The following is a 6,000-nucleotide window of genomic DNA, read 5'->3' on the forward strand; positions in this document are numbered from 1 at the left end:
ATCTTCGATCTGGGACTTCAGAGCCATTCTGATTTTTCTCAGGCTTTTGCTACACCCATAGTCATTTTTAACTAGCGATGTTACTATTAATTGACACCGATGTAGAAAAAGGGCCAAACTCTGGAATTGCTGAGCATCTGCAGCTCCCACTAAAGTTAATGGGCTTGATTCTGCAGGGTGCTGAGCACCTCAGGTGCAATTCACAAAGGTACTCAGGAGCCTAATTCCCATTGTTAGGCATCTAAGGTCCATTTTTAGTCACCACTGAGAGCCACAAAATTCCTGCTTGGCTACTGCTTACCCTTGTTGGCACCTAAACATACTCGGTGCCTGCATTTTTGCCTCTGGACATGCTCATTGCAGCTTCATTCTATGAACCTGGGTGCCTGTCTCCCTCCTGAGCAGACACACGGCTGCTTCATGGTAGGAATCAGGATGTCTATCTCCTATCTAAGCCCCAGAGCGATTCACAAACCAGGAAAGTCATACATTCGGCCACCTGAGTCTCGAGCAGGGGCCTGATCCAGTAAGCATGCTCAGAGGTTATCTACTGGATTGGGCCTCTAAGGTGGAATTCCCATAAAACAGCCTGGTGGGGAAGGGAGGACCTCACTTATAACCTTTAACCAGGATGTAGAAGACCCCAGTCCTGAGGGAGAGAATGGATTTGAACAGGAGTCAGCCAGGTGAGTGCCCTAACCACTGGGCTATAGAATATTTTGATTTGGGGTTTCCTCAGTCCCTCCTATTGAAGTTGTTCCACTTTAATTAAATTATTGAATAATTAAATGTTAATATGACCAATGAAAGCATTAGAATTACTCTATAGCCTAGTGCAGGGATTGGCAACCTTTGGCACGCGGCTCGCCAGGGTAAGCATCCTGGCAGCCGGGCTGGTTTGTTTACCTGCCACATCCGCAGGTGCAGCCAATCACGGCTCACACTGGCTGAGAGTGGCGGGAAGCGGCGGCCAGCACATCCCTCGGCCCGCACTGCTTCCCACAGTCCCCATTGGCCTGGGACAGGGAACTGCGGCCAGTGGGAGCTGCGATTGGCCAAACCTGGGGACACGGCAGGTAAACAAACAGGCCCGGCCCACCAGGGGGCTCACCCTGGCAAGCCGCGTGCCAAAGGTTACAAGGGGTGTCCTCCTTCATTTTGGACCTTGCATGTGTCTTTGGCAACCAAACGCCTATCTTCCTCTGTCGAAGCAGAGCTAGGCATCTCCATGCAGCCTGGACTTTGGCCACTATCTCTGAGAGAGGGGTGAGGCTTAGGACACACCCCTTTGGTCAGTATTGCCCATTGGCTAGCTTAGTCAGTTCCATCCTACTGTGCTGTCCAAGGCACCTCTCTCTCCTTCCATTGAGCAGACACCTAACTCAAGTCTTCGCGGATTACAGTGTTGTTCTGTGATTTTTTTTTTTTTTTAGGCACCTAAAAGTTATGCACTATGATGCTCAGCATCACAGTGCCAAAGTCCCTTTGTGGATCTGGGCCATAGTAATTCAGGATCCTGCAGAATCAGATCCAATGGGAGTTACAAGTACTCAGCAACACTCAGAATTTGGCCCATGGAATTTTTGTTAGCTTCATGACCAACTCAGATGCACAATGACATTGTTTTTTAAATAATATAACAAGATTGCGCTACATTTTGCACCCCTTTGATAAGGATGTGAGATTATCATGGAGCAGTACAGGTACAAATGGGGACAGAATAGGAAAAACACCAACGCTCCCACTTTTTCAGAGTAGATTGACCTAATTCATGAGTGAAAGTTATTGGCTATAGGAATTATCTCATCTGGTAGAACCAAAACAGAATGAGCATTACCAGTTCAGGCTCACTTGCTAGAAGCTGCAGGGATAATTAGACTAGGAAATTCAAAGCAGTTTTAAATCTCTTTTAGCAAAGATTTATATAAATAATGGAAGTTGAAAAAGAGCAGTAAAGCACCCTCCCTCTCACAGCAGGCAAGAGACTGAGCAAGTGTGGAGAACACCCTCTTTGCAGCAGCCTGGAGGCTTGGGAAAGGATGTAGAGTAAGGAACTCCACACATGGAAAAACCTACCTTATGAGAGGATTCTCAGAGACTTTGTTTAGCCTAACCAAATGAAGGCTGAGATATGACTGTTCTCTATAACTATATCAGAGGGATAAATACTAGGGATGGAGAGGAGTTATTTAAGTTAAGAGCCAATGTTGACACAAGAACAAATGGATATAAACTGGCCATCAACAAGTTTAGGCTGGAAATTAAACAAAGGTTTCTAATCATCAGAAGACTGAATTTCTGGAACAGCCTTCCAAGGGGAGCACTGGGGGCAAAAAATCTAACTGGCTCCAAGCCTGAGCTTGATAAGTTGCTGAAGGGGATGGTATGAAACTGCTGATCTGCAACTGTTAATAGCAAATATCTCCAACGGCTGGTGATTGGACAGTCTATGGGGAGGGCTCTGAGTTACTAGAGAGAATTCCTTCCCAGGTGTGTGGCAGATGGGTCTTGGTGAAATGCTCAAGGTCCAACTGATCACCATATTTAGAGTTGGGAAGGAATTTTCCCTCGGGTCAGATTGAGAGAGACCTAAGGGGTTTTTTTCCCCTTCCTCTGCAGCATGGGACATGGGTCATTTGCAGGTTTAAATTAGTGTATATAGGATTCTCTGTAACTTGAAGTCATTAACTCATTATTTGGTGGCTGCAGCAATTCAGTCCAAGGTTATGGGTCTATTACAGGAGGGTGTGGGTGAGGTTCTATGGCCTGCAGTATGTAGGAAGTCTTACCAGATGCTCAAGATTCTCAGGTCCCTTCTGGCCTTATGAGTCTGAGTCTATGTGCACAGCACCCAGGAGGCTAGGAAGGAGAGTACAGAAGAACCTGTGACAGAGTATAAAGGTCAGACTTAAGTCCCATCATGCAAAGGGTTACAAGCAAAACACATGGCTGATTCGGGGATGGGGCTATAAAGGAGAGCAAATGACAAGCTATTGCAGTGTTGGGTGGCTGTCTGGCTACCTAGTGGGAAGACTGTGGCCTCTCTCTTTTCAGTTTGCAAGAAAGGCCTCTGGTGTTTGTCACCAAGTTCTATCAGTTATTTTGTTCCTATTTTGAATCTTATTTGTGTGAATAAAGGCAGCTCTGAGCAAAGGGACTTGAACTGAACTATTGTTTGGGACTTTATTTTACTTCCCATAGCTGGTATATTTTCCCACCAGCTCACAAACCCCAAACAAGTGAAGAAGCTCTGGGGTGTAATGGCCTTTCATATTGGTCTCTGATTCTTAGATTTAGTAGTGGGATTAGTTGCTATATGGTAAATTTTTCAAGCCCCTCAATGAATGAAAACTTCAGATGCAAAACAAAAGAAACTTCATATTAAAAGGAACTTTTTAATTTCCTTGCTGAAACCTGAAACTAGTATTTTCTCATGATTCTGATTACATTGTGATAAGCTATAAACGCTCCCAAAACTAGCATCATGGTAAATGATGTTTTGTGATATCAAGGCTCCAAAAATTTCTTAACAAATATTGTGGATAATGGTAAATAAATTAGCTTATCTGTTAAAAAGAAATAAAGGAAACATATTTTCATACCTATACATCTTTAATCAGAAATTATATTTTGAAAGTTGGTGATATATTTGTTGCTTTACAGTACAATATATTTTATATATTATAATAAAAGCAAAACTCCTTTCTATTGTGCATTTAGTGCTTTGAGGCTTATAGTTACCCTTTGCTTTCTATAAATGTTTGGTTTATGTTCCACTTTTCTAATACTGCATCTATACAAGGCTGATGTAAGGGCCCATAGTCACCACTAGAACACTGAACCAAAGGTCCTCATAACCTTCAAAAAATCATGATAACTACAACCACTTTAAGCATTTCTTTCATTAATTGTCTCTTCGGAATTGGTGGGAAATGCTCCTGTATCTGTTTATCATCACCTTCTTCACCATTGTAGAGTGGACATAGGAAATTTTCCAGAATAACTGCATTGTAAAAAGACATTGAAATCTGCAGAAAAAAAACGTGTGTGTGTTGTAAAATGTGTTGAGAGAGGGAGAGATTTGGCAAAGTTTCCTCTTATTTTTAAGGGATTTCTGAAATAAAATAATACCAGTTTCAATTACCTGACCAGCTGTTGACCTTGCTTGTGTATACATCATTCTTGATTATTTTGGGATATGGCAGTAAAAACAGGATTTCTTCCTTAAATATCTAAAAAGTATGCTTTCCTGTTTGGTATTACTGGGATCAATATAAGGTGATTCCTTGGATTTGTTTCCTTTCACTCTAATCATATTTATCTACAGTAGAACCTCAGAGTTACGAACATCTTGGGAACGGAGGTTCTTTGTAACTCTGAAATGTTTGTAACTCTGAACAAAACATTATGGTGGTTCTTTCAAAAGTTTACAACTGAGCATTGGCTTAATACAGCTTTGAAACTTTACTATGCAGAAGAAAAGTGCTGCTTTTAACTACCTTAATTTAAAAGAAGCGAGCACTGAAACAGTTTCCTTACCTTGTCAAACCTTTTTTTAAAACTTTCCCTTTATTCTTTTAGTCATTTATGTTTAACACAATACTGTACTGTCTTTGTTTTGTGTGGGTTTTTTTGGTCTCTGCTTCTGCCTGATTGCATACTTACGGTTCCAAATGAGGTGTGTGGTTGACCCGTCAGTTCATAACTCTGGTGTTTATAACTCGAAGGTTTTATTGTACTTTTAAGTGCGTAAGAGTTTAAAAGACCTTGGCTACTCTATATTGTGTTTCTAGGGGTTTCTTTTAGAAAAATTAATTTCAAGGAGACAAACTGTTTTCACATAATATGTAACTCAATTCATGTGCACTTATACATGATTCAATATGTGATTCTGGCAAATGCTCACTGAAAAATCTAACTGGGACATACATTGGATGGATACAACTCCTTTCTTTATAAACTAAAATTAATTTCCCATTGATGCATTGAACTAAACCCTGAAGTTCTTGCTCAGCACAAATGTCAATGAGAGATTTGCCTATATATATCCTTTAGGAGTTTGCCAATTGTAAATAGAAGTGTCTTTCTTTCCTGAAACCTTCTATAGCATTTACTCTCACAATCCTTGTTCCCTTTTCACATCTCAAAGTAAAAATAAAGATTCTATGGCATCCCTAAAAAAAAAGTTGCACAAAACCCTAGTGTCCAACATTCCTTCTCTCCAGATCCAATGAGTCTGAAGCATGGGAGTTGGTACTTGTCTAAAGCAATTTCGTTACTCATGGTTTTCAAAACAATGTGAGATTCCTGAAGCATAAAGGGCGTTGTGTAAAATAAGAGGTGGAGCCAAACTAGAATTTAGACAAGCTCATATTCAACTCCCTGGACCTAATCCTACCCTTACAGTGTTGTTTCTTAATAAAATCCAAAACTGGAAGATACTAATTTTATAGTTCTGGGTGCAGCTGAAATCTCACAATCAACATCTCTTGATTTCTGGCACAAACTAAGTAGATTTGGCTTCAGTTCCAAACACCACTTCTTCTGACTATGTTTGTATTAAACTAAATTATATTCTTATGCGTACGCATTCTGTGACCAAACTCAGTAAATGAAAAATGAAATGATCAAACAGTAGAAGATGTATAGCACACAATGAACTAAAAGTGCACTGAGCCTTAGAAATTTCCAAGCTCCAAAAATTATGAGTCCAGACTACAGGGAAAAAATCAATGCTTCCAGAAGGCATTTAGAGAGAAGATGTGTTTATATGGCAAATTAATTTCAAACAAAAGCAGTTTATCTTGTTTGCAGATTTGTGTGGAATGTAATGCAATCAAGTTAGAAAAACATGGACAGGAGGCTCAAAAACCTTCACCTGTTTAACAACTGCAGTAACAGCTTTCTATTTTAAGACTAAATGTAATGGCATTCTGCTATATACACTGGCAGGACAGTCATTTTCTTGCCAGCAGGTGACTACAGTTCAAAAAAAAAAAA

The sequence above is a fragment of the Trachemys scripta genome, chromosome 9 (genome assembly GCF_013100865.1).
Source record: "Trachemys scripta elegans isolate TJP31775 chromosome 9, CAS_Tse_1.0, whole genome shotgun sequence".
Classification (NCBI taxonomy): Eukaryota; Metazoa; Chordata; order Testudines; family Emydidae; genus Trachemys; species Trachemys scripta.